Source organism: Bombina bombina, chromosome 5 (assembly GCF_027579735.1).
Source record: "Bombina bombina isolate aBomBom1 chromosome 5, aBomBom1.pri, whole genome shotgun sequence".
Lineage (NCBI taxonomy): Eukaryota > Metazoa > Chordata > Amphibia > Anura > Bombinatoridae > Bombina > Bombina bombina.
The window spans coordinates 643,907,030-643,925,618 of NC_069503.1; positions in this window are offsets into that span (position 1 = coordinate 643,907,030).

Consider the following 18,589-nt stretch of genomic DNA (forward strand, 5'->3'; position numbering starts at 1 on the left):
CCAATAGAATGAAAGCTCAATCCATTGAAGTTCAATCCTATTGGCTGATTGCATCAGCCAATAGGATTTTTTTCAACCTTAATTCCGATTGACTGATAGAATTCTATCAGCCAATCAGAATCTAAGGGACGCCATCTTGGATGACGTCACTTAAAGGAACCTTCATTCGTCAGGAGTCGTTCGCAGAAGAGGATGCTCCACGCTGGATGTCTTGAAGATGGACCTGCTCCGCGCCGGATGGATGAAGATAGAAGTTGCCATCTGGATGAAGACTTCTGACCGTCTGGAGGACCACTTCTCCCGGCTTGGATGAAGACTTCTCCCTGCTTCGTTGAGGACAACTCCCGGCTTTGTTGAGGATGGATGTCGGTCTCTTCAAAACTGTAAGTGGATCTTCAGGGGTTAGTGTTAGGTTTTTTAATGGGTTTTTTGGGTGGGTTTTATTTTTAGGGTAGGGCTTTGGGCAGCAATAGAGCTAAATGCCCTTTTAAGGGCAATGCCCATCCAAATGCCCTTTTCAGGCAATGGGGAGCTTAGGTTTTTTTAGTTAGGGTGTTATTTGGGGGGTTTGGTTGTGTGGGTGGTGGGATTTACTGTTTGGGGTTGTTTGTATTTTTTTTTTTTTACAGATAAAAGAGCTGATTTCTTTGGGACAATGCCCCGCAAAAGACCCTTTTAAGGACTAAAATTAGTTTTTTATTTTGTGTAATTTAGTGTTTGTTTTTTTGTAATTTAGGTAATTTTATTTAATTTAGGTAATTTATTTAATTGTAGTGTAAGGTTAGGTGTGAGTTTAAGACAGGTTAGGTTTTATTTTACAGGTAAATTTGTACTTATTTTAGCTAGGTAGTTATTAAATAGTTAATAACTATTTAGTAACTATTCTACCTAGTTAAAATAAATACAAACTTGCCTGTAAAATAAAAATAAAACCTAAGCTAGATACAATGTAACCATTAGTTATATTGCAGCTAGCTTAGGGTTTATTTTGCAGGTAAGTATTTAGTTATTAATAGTGGGTTTTATTTAGATTTAATTTAATTATATTTATGTTAGGAGGTGTTAGGGTTAGGGTTAGACTTAGGGTAAGGGGTTAATAACTTTAGTATAGTGGTGGCAATGTTAGGGGCAGCAGATTAGGGGTTAATAAATGTAGGTAGGTGGCGGCGATGTAAGGGATGGCAGATTAGGGGTTAATACTACTTAACTAGTGTTTGCAATGCAGGAGTACGGCGGTTTAGGGGTTAATATGTTTATTCTAGTGGCGGCGATGTCCTGAGCGGCAGATTAGGGGTTAATAATTTTATTATAGGGTTTGTGATGCGGGAGTGCCTTGGTTTAGGGGTTAATAGGTAACTTATGGGTGTTAGTGTACTTTTTAGCACTTTAGCTATGAGTTACAGCTATGTTACAGCTTTGTAGTGTAAAACTCATAACTACTGACTTTAGAATGCGTTACGAATCTCACTTTTTGGCCTCTTAGGAAAAGCTTGTAATATTGGCGCTATGGAAGTCCCATTGAAAAAAGACTTTACGCAATTTGCGTAAGTTGATTTGCGGTAAGGCCAAAAAAGTATGCGGTGCCCCTAAACCTGAAAGACTCGTAATAGCAGTGGTAGTGAAAAAGCAGCGTTATAATCGGATAACGCTGCTTTTTCACTATAACGCAAAACTCGTAATCTAGTTGTTACCTTTGCGTTATGGTAAACATAACGCTGATCTTCCGCCCCATCTGCTGCTTTCTTTAGCAGATCGATGACGAATCTGGCTTCCTTCAATCGTTGTGTACCCCCTTTGGCGTCAATTGGAGGAAGACAGTTTTGTCATCAATATGCTAATTAAGCCGCAGGTGCGGGTGGAGGATTGGTGTGTGTTTGCCATAAAATATAGTTAAAGTGTCAGTAAACCTAAAAAATAATGTTATATAATTCTGCACATAGTGTAGAATTATATAACATTATTTTAGTGCTATCGTTATAAACCCTTTTAATTTTTTATAAATATGTCCGTTTTACAGACCCGCTCTCTGTACTCTGCTGAGTGGGTCTGGTTTTTTTACACAGCGCATTGGGCCAGCTGTATAGTCACAGACTGGCCCGACCGCGCCGTAACACTAAGTGTAGCTCACTCCTGCTCTGTCTGACTTAGTGTTATGGCGCGGTCAGGCCGGGCTGTGACTATACAGCTGGCCCGATGCGCTGTGTAAAAAAAACAGACGCACTCAGCAGAGTACAGAGAGCGGGTCTGTAAAACGGACATATTTATAAAAAATTAAAAGGGTTTATAACATAGTGCAGAATTATATAACATTATTTTAGTGCTATCGTTATAAACCCTTTTAATTTTTTATAAATATGTCCGTTTTACAGACCCGCTCTCTGTACTCTGCTGAGTGGGTCTGGTTTTTTTACACAGCGCATTGGGCCAGCTGTATAGTCACAGACTGGCCCGACCGCGCCGTAACACTAAGTGCAGCTCACTCCTGCTCTGTCTGACTTAGTGTTATGGCGCGGTCAGGCCGGGCTGTGACTATACAGCTGGCCCGATGCGCTGTGTAAAAAAAACAGACGCACTCAGCAGAGTACAGAGAGCGGGTCTGTAAAACGGACATATTTATAAAAAATTAAAAGGGTTTATAACGATAGCGCTAAAATAATGTTATATAATTCTGCACTATGTTTTTTAGGTTTACTGTTCCTTCAAGTATTTTTAAAAATAAGCATTGTAAACTTTAACAGTATTAACACATTAAAGTGCCCCTGTTTTTAAGAATATTATTTAATACTGGCCTTTAATTTGTAAATTAAGATACTTTTAACAACTCTACATGAAGATCAAATATTTTTCTTCTTGGAATAGTTTAATTAATGTAAATGACCTTTAAAATATTTTGCTTAAATATAGAAGTCATTGAACAAAAAGATTTTAGATTGAAATGATATTTTCTTAAATCATTATAAACTAATGAAGATTAATATCACACAAATTTTATACAATCTTTGTACCTAATGCATACTATACATGTAATAACAAACCTAAAACATCATCTTGAGTGAAGATATAGGGGATATTGGTTCGGGTATGGCAATGTCAGAGAGGGCTGTTCTACCTAACAATCCAGTGAACAGTCCTCCAATAACAGCTGAAGGTCATACAGGTCTGTGCCCAAGACAGATGTTGTCGTAGGAGACTGTACTATAAGGAAGGTAGATAATTTTTCATCCAGATCCCTTAAAGGGACAGTCTACTCCAAGATTGTTATTGTTTAAAAAAACAGCAAATGCCTTTACTACCAATTACACAGGTTTGCATAGCCAACATTGTTATATTAACCTCTTAAGGACATATGACAGAATTTTTCCGTCATAAAACAATTGAGCAAACTGAAAGTTGTGTCCTTAAAGGTTTAATATAGTTTATGACATCTAATGCTTTAAATTTCTGCCTGTTTTTAAGTTCCTGCAGGCTGCCTTTATCTCAGTCCATTTTATAAGCTTTACACAGCAAGACAGAGCTAGTTAATGTGTACCATATAGATAATACTGTGATCACTCCTGTGGAGTTACAAACGAGACTGCACTGATTGGCTAAAATGCAAGTAGTAAACAGCCCTGAGAAAAGGGGGCATTCTGCAGAGGCTTAGATACAAGGTAATCACAGAGGTAAACAGTATAATAATATAACTGTGTTAATTGTGCAAAACTGTGGAATGGGTAATAAAGGGATTATCTATCTTTTTAAGCAATCACAATGTTGGAGTATACTGTCCCTTTAAATGGAGCCCTTTGACTCTGTTAGTCTCTCATTTTTTCAAAACTGAGCAAGTTTTCTTACAGGCAAGTAATTAATTTTTACTTTTGACATAATACCTTTAATAGTACTCAACAATAAATGCAGGATTGTGTATCTTTAAGTTGTTTTATGTATAAATGTTTAAGTGAAACAAAGGAAAAAAAAAAAACTTTCTGAGATTTTGTCAATAGTAAAATGAAAATGTTTGTGGAACTATGTAATTGGAAGAATTTTGTTTGTTTTAGACCCCAGGGGATTGGCTATCATACCAGAATACATTTGCTCTACCATATGTAAAATGATAGTTTAGAATCTGATGATACTGATAAATATGCTTTTATGCCGCAAAATTAAATCATATACATATGTTTGTCATATTTTCTCGTGTGTGATTGTTTGGATAATTTGTTTATCTTGCATTTCTTTTATAGATGTATCTTCTAAAATTTAACTTATAAATTATGAAATTTACAATGGATTACTAATTACAGTTTAATTGCAAGGTTATCTGAAGATTTATACTTTTAAGGCAAGTGAGGAAGATATTATTTTACTTTGTATATGTACTAACAAAAACATTTTGCTATAATCGTTTTTTTTTTGTTTTTTTTTAATATAGGCATCATTGTCAGATGAATCCTTCTGTAAAAACGTATGTCCTTGGCAGCTTCACCAGCTGTTGTTTATATCCTATTATTTGTTCATTAGATGATGCTTGAGCAGATATTGTTTATGCTGTCTTATGATCTGTTTACACAGCATTTTCATGCCACATTTTGGAAGCAAAGAAAACAGTAGCCATACGGTATATGATAATCCCTTTTAAATGCTTTTTATATAGTTTATCTACACATATATCAATATACTTTTTGCTTAATGTTGTGTTCATAAACACATAAAAAGTGTTAATAAACTTTTCTAAAGGATTACATTATATATATATATATATATATATAAATATATATAGGGAGTGCAGAATTATTAGGCAAATGAGTATTTTGACCACATCATCCTCTTTATGCATGTTGTCTTACTCCAAGCTGTATAGGCTCGAAAGCCTACTACCAATTAAGCATATTAGGTGATGTGCATCTCTGTAATGAGAAGGGGTGTGGTCTAATGACATCAACACCCTATATCAGGTGTGCATAATTATTAGGCAACTTCCTTTCCTTTGGCAAAATGGGTCAAAAGAAGGACTTGACAGGCTCAGAAAAGTCAAAAATAGTGAGATATCTTGCAGAGGGATGCAGCACTCTTAAAATTGCAAAGCTTCTGAAGCGTGATCATCGAACAATCAAGCGTTTCATTCAAAATAGTCAACAGGGTCGCAAGAAGCGTGTGGAAAAACCAAGGCACAAAATAACTGCCCATGAACTGAGAAAAGTCAAGCGTGCAGCTGCCAAGATGCCACTTGCCACCAGTTTGGCCATATTTCAGAGCTGCAACATCACTGGAGTGCCCAAAAACACAAGGTGTGCAATACTCAGAGACATGGCCAAGGTAAGAAAGGCTGAAAGACGACCACCACTGAACAAGACACACAAGCTGAAACGTCAAGACTGGGCCAAGAAATATCTCAAGACTGATTTTTCTAAGGTTTTATGGACTGATGAAATGAGAGTGAGTCTTGATGGGCCAGATGGATGGGCCCATGGCTGGATTGGTAAAGGGCAGAGAGCTCCAGTCCGACTCAGACGCCAGCAAGGTGGAGGTGGAGTACTGGTTTGAGGATGGAGTCAAGCTCAACTCCCAGTCCTACTGCCAGTTTCTGGAAGACACCTTCTTCAAGCAGTGGTACAGGAAGAAGTCTGCATCCTTCAAGAAAAACATGATTTTCATGCAGGACAATGCTCCATCACATGCGTCCAAGTACTCCACAGCGTGGCTGGCAAGAAAGGGTATAAAAGATGAAAATCTAATGACATGGCCTCCTTGTTCACCTGATCTGAACCCCATTGAGAACCTGTGGTCCATCATCAAATGTGAGATTTACAAGGAGGGAAAACAGTACACCTCTCTGAACAGTGTCTGGGAGGCTGTGGTTGCTGCTGCACGCAATGTTGATGGTGAACAGATCAAAACACTGACAGAATCCATGGATGGCAGGCTTTTGAGTGTCCTTGCAAAGAAAGGTGGCTATATTGGTCACTGATTTGTTTTTGTTTTGTTTTTGAATGTCAGAAATGTATATTTGTGAATGTTGAGATGTTATATTGGTTTCACTGGTAAAAATAAATAATTGAAATGGGTATATATTTGTTTTTTGTTAAGTTGCCTAATAATTATGCACAGTAATAGTCACCTGCACACACAGATATCCCCCTAAAATAGCTATAACTAAAAACAAACTAAAAACTACTTCCAAAGCTATTCAGCTTTGATATTAATGAGTTTTTTGGGTTCATTGAGAACATGGTTGTTGTTCAATAATAAAATTAATCCTCAAAAATACAACTTGCCTAATAATTCTGCACTCCCTGTATATAAATAACCAGAGGTGGAAATTCCAATAAGTAACCCTAGTGGACAAAAGAAAAAACTGCCCACTAGGGAGGTGTTGGATGCAAGGGAGAGATATAAGAAGCATCTCTTAAGCACTTGGAGATAGAAAAAAAAAATAATGACAGATTTACAAAGTCCCCAAAATATAACATATAATTACACTCATAAAACGTAAAACATAACCTTTATTAGTGAAAAGTTAAAAATAGGTAAAAGCATTTAAAATGGAAAAAAAAATTATAGATAAAAATACTGGTGAGTCTAGGGCCCAGCAGAAAAAAAAAATAAAAAAATAAATAAATATATATATATATATATATATATATATATATATATATATATATATATACTCCAAATAACAGGGAAGGCACTCTCTGTTTCATTAGCTAATGAAACGGAGAGTGCCTTCCCTGTTATTTGGAGTATTACTTTTGATTAGAAGTGCACCCCGGAGGTTGCTGAATATGGAGTGCTGGTTCCCCTTTTTGCTATATTATATATATATATATATATATATATATATATATATATAATAGCTATCACGGGAAAAAGCACAAAAGGAGTAACTATACCAATGGCCATGAAACATAAAAAAGTCCCTACATAAATCTATCTGTCACAATTATGATGGAAAACTGAAAAAGAAACAGAGGCGCCACATGTGTAGATCAATAAGAACCACAATATCCAAACGAAACAAGATACAGGGTACTCACAAACGTGAAGGCACTCTATTGTACCAGTGGGAGCGGGCTGGTATTTGGGCTGGGTGAAGACTGAGAGCTGCCTTCCTATTGTATGGACATTTGAGGATACCTGTTGGACTATCCCTTATACTTACACTAGTCGCGACTAGTGCTCTGTTTGTAAATATTTTAATTCTTGTTTTTTATACATTTTTATACATATTTATATTGTATTTTGATATATATAATTTTACCCCTGGGTTTAGATCGTGTTTTGAGTCTATAGCGCCTCCTATAGGAGCCCTGTGATTTATAGGATTACGGGTACTCCTGTATTTGCTATCTGTCACAATTAAAGGGACAGTCTAGTCCAAAATAAACTTTCATTATTCAGATAGAGAATGTAATTTTAAACAATTTTAAATTTTACTTTTATCACCAATTTTGCTTTGTTCCTTTGGTATTCTTAGTTGAAAGCTAAACCTAAGAGGTTCATATGCTAATTTCTAAGCCCTTGAAGGCCACCTCTTCTCTCAGAGCATTTTGACAGTTTTTCACCACTAGAGGGTGTTAGTTCATGTGTGTCATATATATAACACTGTGCTCACGCATTTGGAGTTCAGGTGAGCCAGTCAAAATAACTGAAATAAGGGGGAAGTTTGCAGAGGATTAGATACAAGGTAATCACAGAGGTAAAAAGTGTATTTATATACAGTAACTGTGTTGGTTGTGCAAAACTAGGGAATGGGTAATAAAGGGATTATCTTTATCTTTTTAAACAACAAAAATTCTGGTGTAGACTGTCCCTTTAAATACTCTGCACTGGATCCAGAAAGGTGTGGCAATCCGCTAACACTTTTGTGACACCCCACCGCAATTATTTAAAAAGTACTGGGTGTTCTCGTACTACTATCCCTGAAAACAGTCAAACAGTCACAGGCCTTTGATAAAGCTTTCCTGGTGTGTCCAGTGCCCCTTGGCCAGTTTAGTGATTTTTCTGGATTGTATTAACTTGTTTTTTTTTAATGTTTTTAGGGATAGTAGCACGGGAACACCCAGTCATTTTTAAATAATTGCCGTGGGGTGTCACAAAAGTGTTAGCAGATTTCTACCCCTTTTGTGCTTTTTCTCGTGATAGCTATTATATATTGATTTTTTTTTTTTTTGTTTTTTTTTTGCTGGTCCCTGGACTCAACAGTATTTTCATTTATAATGTATTTTTCCATTTTAAATTACTTTACCTATGTTTTTAACTTTTCAGTTATAAAGGTTATGTTTTACGTTTTATGAGTGTAATTATATGTTCTATTTTGGGGACTTTGTAATTTTTTTTTCTACCTATGAGTGTTTAGGGGATGATTCTTTTTTGTCTTTCATATTTTTTTGCCCCCATATATATGGTTCCAGTACCAAATTTCCAGTCAATATAAGTCCACTTTTTGTTTTCTTCCAGTGGCTATTTGAAAAAAAAAAAATGAACAAAAAAGAAAAGAAAGAAATTGTCTCCAGAGATTACAATGTAGTATCATCCAAATTATGAGCGGCCCCATTTTATTTGGAAGGATAAATCATGTTTGGTGATTATATTATTATCATTAATCTCAAGTTGCTTACTGGCTATATGGATTGCTCAAACAACTCTGGACCATATTCCAATCAATTAGAATTCTCAGGCGAAGTGCTATAAGTGGCTTTACAGAAAAAAACATCTTAAAGAGACAATAAAGTCAAATTTAAACTTTAAATATTCAGATAGAGCAGGCAATTTTAAACAACTTTCTAATTTGCTTCTGCTATCAAATTTGCTTTGTTCTCTTGGTATCTTTTATTAAAGGGTAAGAATAGGTAGGCTCATAAGATCTCAGAAGTGTGCACATGTCTTTAGTACTCTTAAGTACTCTATGGCAGCATTGTATAATAAAGTTACAAATAATGGGGTCGATCCGATAAAAATCGTCGCCCGCAAAAGCTGGCGACGCCAATATTTGCGCGGGTTTGGTATCCTATATACGGCGTAACCTAGAAGTTACGCGCATATATTTCTGCCGTCGCCCGTAGTTTTTTGGGCCATAGGCAGGTATACCAAACCCGCGCAGTTTGGTATCCAATATACAGCGTAAGGACTTACGTGGGGAAAATGGAGAAATCTTACTCCATTTTCACCTCGCCACAAAAAGCAGCCGTAAGAAGCCTTACGCTGAGTATTGGAGCCCCGTAACTCCCTAAACTGGCTGCTAAATAAACCTAATACCTAACGCATGCGCAATGTCTATCTACCTGTAAACCGCAATCTGCTAAATAAAACCTAACACCTAACGCATGCGCAATGTCTATCTACCTGTCAACCACGATCCCCCGCCTCAATCCCTAATAAAGTATTTAACCCCTAAACCGCCGCCATCTACATAAACTAACCCCCTACTGTGAGCCCCTAAAACCGCCACCATCTAACTGATCTATCCCCTACTGTGAGCCCCTAAAACCGCAACCATCTAACTGATCTATCCCCTAATCTGACCCCTTACACCGCCGCCAGCTATATTAATATTATTAACCCCTAATCTAATATCCATAAAGTAATAAACTCTATTACCAGCCCTTAAAAGGGCCTTTTGCGGGGCTTTGCCCCAAAGTTAACAGCTCTTTTGCCCTATAACCTGCCCTCCCTACACCGCCGCACCTATATTAATGGTATAAACCCCTAATATAAGCCCATTACACTGCCGCCATCTATATTAAAATTATTAACCCCTAATTTAATCTACCTACCCTGCCGCCAGCTATATTATCTATATTAACCCTAAGTATATTATAGTTAATATAGTTATTACATTATATATATTAACTATATTAACCCTAATTATATTAGGGTTAATATAGTTAATATAGTTACTATAGTATTTATATTAACTATATTAACTCTATCTAACCCTAACACCCCTAACTAAATTCTTATTAAATAAATCTAATTTATATTATAAACTAAAATATTCCTATTTAAATCTAAATACTTACCTATAAAATAAACCCTAAGATAGCTACAATATAATTAATAATTACATTGTAGCTATGTTAGGGTTTATATTTATTTTACAGGTAAATTGTTAATTATTTTAACTAGGTATAATAGCTATTAAATAATTATTACCTATTTAATAGCTACCTAGTTAAAATAATTACCCAATTACCTGTAAAATAAATCCTAACCTAAGTTACAAATACACCTACACTATCAATAAATTAAATAAACTACAAATATCTATCTAAAAATACAATTAAATAAGCTAAACTAAATTAGTAAAAAAAACAAAACACTAAATTACAAAAATAAAAAAAGATTACAAGATTTTTAAGCTAATTACACCTATTCTAAGCCCCCTAATAAAATAATAAACCCCCAAAATAAAAAAAATCCCCTACCCTATTCTAAATTAAAAATAGTTCAAAGCTCTTTTACCTTACCAGCCCTTAAAAGGGCCTTTTGTGGGGGCATGCCCCAAAGAAAACTGCTCTTTTGCCTGAAAAAAAAACACAATACCACCCCCCAACATTACAACCCACCACCCACATACCCCTAATCTAACCCAAACCCCCCTTAAATAAACCTAACACTACCCCCCTGAAGATCTCCCTACCTTGTATTCACCCCGCCGGGCAGAACTCTTCATCCGATCCGGGCGATGTCCAATCAAGCGGCAAAGAAGAATTCTTCATCCCGGTGATGTCTTTCTCCAAGCGGCAGCAAAGTCTTCTTCCATCGGGCAGCATCTTCCATTAAGCGGCATCTTCAATCTTCTTTCTTTGCTCCTCCAACGCGGAGCATCCATCCCGGCCGACGACTGAACGACGAATGAGGTACCTTTAAATGACGTCATCCAAGATGGCGTCCGTCGAATTCTGATTGGCTGATAGGATTCTATCAGCCAATCGGAATTAAGGTAGAAAAATCTGATTGGCTGATTGAATCAGATTAGGGGGTTAATAAGTGTACTGTAGGTAACAACGACATTGGGGGCAGCAGATTAGGGGTTAATAAGTGTAATGTAGGTCTCGGTGATGTCGGGGGCAGCAGATTAGGGGTGTTTTGCCGGCTCTCCCCATTGATGTCTATGGGGAAATCGTGCACGAGCACGTAGAACCAGCTCAAAGCAGCGCTGGTATTTGTGTATTGTATGGAGCTCAACTCTGCCATATTGCCTGCTAACGCAGGGTTTTTGCAAACCTGTAATAGCAGCGCTATAGGGAGGTGAGCGGTGAAAATAACTTGCAGATTATTACCGAGCCGCTCATAACGCAAAACTCATAATCTGGCCGATTAGTAATTGCTTCTTGTTTAACAAACCTCTCCTGTTGCTAGTTAATGCAGATCTTGACAGTGTGGAGCAGAAATATTTTGAAAACATGTGTACACAACATTTACTGTGCTCTCAGTAAATATAAAAATGGAAACATTTGATATTTTTTTAAACACTCTTTTTCCAAAAATGCCTTCCTGTGACCATGTCCACTTTCATCTTATTTAACTCTCAACTGAAAAAGAGAGAAAGAGTGAGAAAGAAAGAGAGGAAGGAAGGAAGAAAGAGAAGGAAAGAAAGAGAGAGAGAAAGAAAGAGAGGAAGAGAGAAAGAAAGAAAGAAAGAAAGAAAGAAAGAAAGAAAAAAAAAAAAAGAAAGAAAGAAAGAAAGAAAGAAAGAAAGAAAGAAAGAAAGAGAGGAAGAAAAAAAGAGAAAGAAAGAATACATAAGACAGAAAGAAGGAAAACAAAAGAAAATTCTGCAATGCAATGGAAATACTAGATTTTTTTGTTTCCTTTTGAACTGCACAGCAGCTCAGGGATCAAGGGATTTTAGTTTTACAAGTCTAAAACATCAGACACACTGTAATTCTGTTAGATAACAGTTAATTGAATTTGTCAGCTAAACACAAAAAGTATGTCAGATACCTGTGATTGGTTTAAGTTTAAGGCAGATGTATTTATACTAAAAGAGGGACATTAGGAAGGACAGCAAAAGGCAATTAAAGAAAGTAGAGTGTGCTTAATTTCTTTAAAAACAGTGTTTTATGATAATGTTAATATTTGGGAATACTTTTTTATATTTAAAATTAATTTTTATTAGGTATCCATTTTATTTTAATCTAGTATCTTAAACATTATTATAAAGAATTTGGTTATAGTTGTACTATTAGATAGGAATTGTTTAAATAGAAGTTTAAAGGGACAGTCTACTATAAATTAAACTTCCATTATTCAGATAGGACTTTAAATTTTAATCAACTTTCCAATTTACTTTAATCATCAAATTTGCTTTTTTCTCTTGGTATTCTTAGTTTAAACTAAACATAGGTAGCCTCATATGCTAATTTCTAAGCCTTGGAGGGCTGCTTCTTATTAAATGCTTTTTAAATCTCTTTTCAACACAAAGAGACAGAAAGTACACGTGGGCCATATAGATAACACTGTGTTCAGGCACAGGGGGTTATTTAAGATTTAGCACAATACAATGCTAAATTTAAGACAATAGATAATAAACAGTCACAGTCATGTGATCAGGGGCTGGAAGAAGGTTCCTAGATACAAGGTAATCACAGATATTAAAAGTATATTAATATAACTGTGTTGGTTATTAGTGATGTCGCGAACATAAAAACGTGGGTTCGCGAACGGCGAACGCGAACTTCCGCAAATGTTCGCGAACCGGCGAACCGGGTGAACTGCCATAGACTTCAATAGGCAGGCGAATTTTAAAACCCACAGGGACTCTTTCTGGCCACAATAGTGATGGAAAAGTTGTTTCAAGGGGACTAACACCTGGACTGTGGCATGTCGGAGGGGGATCCATGGCAAAACTCCCATGGAAAATTACATAGTTGATGCAGAGTCTGGTTTTAATCCATAAAGGGCATAAATCACCTAACATTCCTAAATTGTTTGGAATAACGTGCTTTAAAACATAATGTTGTATCGATAAGGTAGTGTAAGGGTTACGCCCGCTTCACAGTGCGCAGTGTAGGTGATATACCTGCCCTGACCATGCTTTGCAGACCAGGTATCAGTGGTCAGATGGACCCTTGCCCCAACACTGTGTGCCAGACATGCCATTATAGCAGACTTATATGGCTTTGGCGTTGCTTTTCGGTAATTAGAAGGCTGCTAAATGCCACTTTGCACCACACGTATTTTATGCCCAGCAGTGAAGGGGTTAATTAGGGAGCATGTAGGCAGCTTGTAGAGTTAATTTTAGCTTAAGTGTAGTGTAGTAGACAACCCAAAGTATTGATCTACGCCCATTTTGGTATATTTCATGCCACCATTTCACGCCAAATGCGATCAAATAATTTTTTTTTTTCACTTTTTCACAAACTTTAGGTTTCTCACAGAAATTATTTACAAACAACTTATGCAATTATGGCATAAATGGTTGTAAATGCTTCTCTGGGATCACCTTTGTTCAGAAATAGCAGACTTATATGGCTTTGGCGTTGCTTTTTGGTAATTAGAAGGCTGCTAAATGCCACTGCGCACCACACGTGTTTTATGCCAAGCAGTGAAGGGGTTAATTAGGGAGCATGTAGGCAGCTTGTAGAGTTAATTTTAGCTTATGTGTAGTGTAGTAGACAACCCAAAGTATTTATCTAGGCCCATTTTGGTATATTTAATGCCACCATTTCACCGCCAAATGCGATCAAATAAAAAAAAATTGTTCACTTTTTCACAAACTTTAGGTTTCTCACAGAAACTATTTACAAACAACTTATGCAATTATGGCATAAATGGTTGTAAATGCTTCTCTGGGATCCCCTTTGTTCAGAAATAGCAGACTTATATGGCTTTGGCGTTGCTTTTTGGTAATTAGAAGGCTGCTAAATGCCACTGCGCTCCACACGTGTTTTAGGCCCAGCAGTGAAGGGGTTAATTAGGAAGCATGTAGGCAGCTTGTAGAGTTAATTTTAGCTTAAGTGTAGTGTAGTAGACAACCCAAAGTATTGATCTAGGCCCATTTTGGTATATTTCATGCCACCATTTCACCGCCAAAAGCAATCAAATTTAAAAAAAAATTGTTCACTTTTTCGCAATTTTAGGTTTCTCACTGAAATTATTTACAAACAGCTTGTGCAATTATGGCACAAATAGTTTTAAATGCTTCTCTGGGATCCCCTTTGTTCAGAAATAGCAGACATATATGACTTTGGCGTTGCTTTCTGGTAATTAGAAGGCCGCTAAATGCTGCTGTGCATCACACGTGTATTATGGCTAGCAGTAAAGGGGTTAATTAGGTAGTTTGTAGGGAGCGTGCAGGGTTAATTTTAGCTTTAGTGTAGAGATCAGCCTCCCATCTGACACATCAGACCCCCTGATCCCTCCCAAACAGCACCCTTCCCTCCCCCACCCCACAATTGTCCCCGCCATCTTAAGTACTGGCAGAAAGTCTGCCAGTACTAAAATAAAAGGTTTTTAATTTTTTTAATTTTTTTAGCATATTTACATATGCTGTGGTGTAGCATCCCCCCTTAGCCCCCAAACTCCCTGATCCCCCCCCAAAACAGCTCTCTAACGCTCCCCATCTGCCTTATTGGCAGCCATCTTGGGTACTGGCAGCTGTCTGCTATTATATCACAGTAAAAAAAGTGTTTGTTTTTTTAAATGTACACTACTGTTACTCCAGATATGAGTGGTGGCACTGGGCAAGTGGGCACAGTATACACTGTGAGCCTGACACACACGCTGGCAGGCAGGCAACTGCAAATAGATTACACAGGAAAAAAAAAAGCAGACTGATGTTCTAGCCCTAAAAAGGGCTTTTTGGGGTGCTGTCCTTACAACAGAGATCAGATGAGTCCTTCAGGACTGTAGTGGACACTGAATACACTAGCCTAGCTATCGATTTCCCTATTAAATCAGCAGCAGCTACACTGCCCCTCCTCTCACTAAGAATGCAGCTTCCGAATGAATCTAAAATGGATGCTGTCCAGGAGGTGGGAGGGTCTGGGAGGGAGGGTCTGCTGCTGATTGGCTGGAATGTGTCTTCTGACTGTGAGGTACAGGGTCAAAGTTTACTCAATGATGAGGAATAGGGGGCGGACCGAACATCGCATATGTTCGCCGTCCGCGGCGAACGCAAACATGATATGTTTGCCAGTAACTATTCGCCAGCGAACTATTCGCGACATCACTATTGGTTATGCAAAACTGGGGAATGGGTTTTAAAACAATAACAGTTCTATGGTAGACTGCCCCTTTAAAGATAATGCAATTATTCAAAATATCAAAACATTTGAATGCATAAGCTCAGCTAAATGGCTAACATTTTGTCTTTCAGATCCAACTGCATGTCCTTCTTACTTCTTTAAAAATGATTTCTTACTAGGAAAATACATATTTAAAAATAGAAATATAATACAATACTTGACATTTTCTATAAAAATTAAGATCTGATTTACATATGCAATTGGTCATTATTTAAGGTGATTTGGGTTTGACATTTACATATTATTATTATTTATATTGGTGCTATACAAAATTATACTATTATCACAACACGTATGGCATTGTCCATAAAATCATATGTGCCATGACTTTCACAGAAATGTAGAGGGAAATATAATACTTGGCTAGAATGTTATATTTTATAACACTGGATATTCAGAATGAGTATTATATGCATGATACTTGCTATGAGCTAACATGAATTATGAAGAAAGAGCAGAACTTTTCATATAGGTTTAGTCAATCAGCAAAGGGAGGTGGGGCCCTTCATCCATCGACTCTATCGTCTATTGTAGATATTGCATATTTTACCATACTCTAATTGCTTTTAAGAGTTCTCCAAGACTATGTTTGTAGGCTTTTTTTATTTAGTACATGTACTTTTATAGTATTTCTTGTTCCTACTTACTATGTTTAATTTTTTTCCTTAATATTTTATCACTTTTCTAATCAAGATGATCAGATTGTCAACCATTCATGCGCAATGGATCCCTACGGAAGCCAAAGAAGGCCAACTGCAAAAAGCAAATCATAAAATCTCCTTTAAAGTTAAAGGTACTAAAAATCATACATAAACACAACCAAAAACTGGCTCACAATGATTTCTAGTAATTGAGCGTGTATATAGAAATGAACATATTATTTAGGCATTATTGCTGGCTAATGTCCAATTAATTCTGTAATGATCCTCATTTTCTTGAATTCTGTCTGAGGATGAATTATTTCAAATTTGAAAGAGGATATTATCTCCAAGTAGCAGGGGCAGTGATGGTTCCAATGTGGCCCCATCTTATGCTAATATCTTTCTGGGTGAGTTTGAAAGAAGGGAATACCAGATATTTGAAGATTTGCGGATCCTTCTATTCAAGTGATATATAGATAACCTCATCTTAATCTGGAGGGGATCAAGTGATGAGCTTTAAAGTGGTGTACTCACCTCAATGAGATCAACCCAGTTCTCAAATTCAAGCTAACCTATGATTACTATACGATTGACTTCTTAGATCTAAGGATCAGTAAGAGGGGTGAATCACTTGACACCACACTGTACACCAAGACAACTGATCGCAACTCCATGCTCCTGTTTACTAGTTGTCACCCACCAGGTAGCAAAAAGTCTCTACCGATTTCACAATTCCTATGGGTAGTAAAGAACAATTCCACCGAAGCAGGTAAACTTATACAACTACAGGAGATGTATGAGAAATTTTCACAGAGACAGTATAGTGGTACAAACATTGATGAGGCATTTCAGGCTGCCTCATCTCTGACACAAGAGCAAGTACTGAAAGACGTTTATACAAAAAGTGCAATCCAAAATCAACAGCAAATGACATATATCACTGAATATAGTCCTGATAAAAAAGAGTAGAAAAAGGTAGAAAAAATCCTATTGGCTGATCTAATCAGCCAATAGTATTGAGCTCGCATTCTATTGGCTGTTCCAATCAGTCAGTAGAATGCAAGCTCAATCCTATTGGCTGGAGGGCAGATTAGGGGTTAATAAATATTATGTAGGTGTCGGCGATGTTAGGGGCAGCAGATTAGGGGTACATAGGCATAATGTAGGTTGCGGTGGTGTACGGAGCGGCAGATTAGGGGTTAATAGTGTAATGCAGGGGTCAGTGATAGCGGGGGAGGCATATTAGGGGTTAATAAGTGTAAGGCTAGGGGTGTTTAGACTCGGGGTACATGTTAGGGTGTTAGGTGCAGACTTAGAAAGTGTTTTCCCATAGGAAACAACGGGGCTGCGTTAGGAGCTAAACGCTGCTTTTTTGCAGGTGTTAGGTTTTTTTTTCTGCCCAAACTGCCCCATTGTTTCCTATGGGGGAATCGTGCACTAGCACGTTTTTCCAGCTAGCCGCTACCGTAAGCAACGCTGGTATTGAGAGTTGAAGTGGCAGTAAATATGCCTGTACGCTCCCTTTTTGGAGCCTAACGCAGCCCTTCAGAGAACTCTAAATACCAGCGTTGTTTAGAAGCAGCGCTAGAAAAAAACCACACGTAGCTAACGCACTCCTTTGGCCACAAAACTCTAAATCTAGGTGAAAGTTAATTAGGTTTTTCAAGGGGTTTTACATAAAATGCTCTACAACAGCAAATCCCTGGAAATGTTGTTAACAAAAGACTGTCAAATGCATTTAAAATGTTATGTGCAATGGGTTTGCAATGCTTTATTTAAATACTAATGCATACAATGTATTCTTAAAATATACTTTTATGTGCCCTTATGATTGTATTAGTAAGCCTTAAATTATTAGGTGAACGTTTATTTTATATTTAGAAAATTGTTTTCATATAAGACACAGAAATATGCAAACTAACTATTAAAGATATTTTGTCTCATTCAAAAACTTCCGGGGCAGACAAGGTTTGCTTTCTGAAACCTGTCTGTCTCTCATTGAGGCAAGTGAACAGCATACACCATCTAATAAAAATTATTTTAAAAAAATATTGCACACAAAAGTTATAAAGGTTCAAGTATAGGAGGTCTCCGGTGTTAGAAAACAAAAAAGCAGGTATGTGTATGTATGAATATATATATATATATATATATATATATATATATATATATATATATATATATATATATATATATATATATATATATGTGTGTGTGTGTGTGTGTGTATATATGTCTATTTATGTGTACATATGTATATGTATTTATAAGTGCATATATGTACTTACAGAAATATATACACATATAAACACATAAATATATATGTATACATAGCAGATTATGTTCTAAGTATTTTAAATAGATATTTGTGTATATATACATATACATATACAGCCAAGGAAATGATTATGCAGACAACGTTCAATGTAGATAAAACTTCATCTTTATTGTGCAAAACATAAAAGCATTCCAGGGGTCAGCACAGGCACACAACAACACGAAAGTCCGCTAACATGTTTCGGCCCTCAGGCCGTAATCATAGCTAAAGGACTGTGCACCTGTGTTTCTTAAAAAGCAACAGGATCTCACTGATTGGTTAAAATAAGGAGCATGTTGTGTGGAGGTTAACCCTATGGGAACCCACATTAATTTACATACATACATATGTGCATTGCCCATCTAACAATCTAAACAGTTTAGTACTAAATAAATGGCATT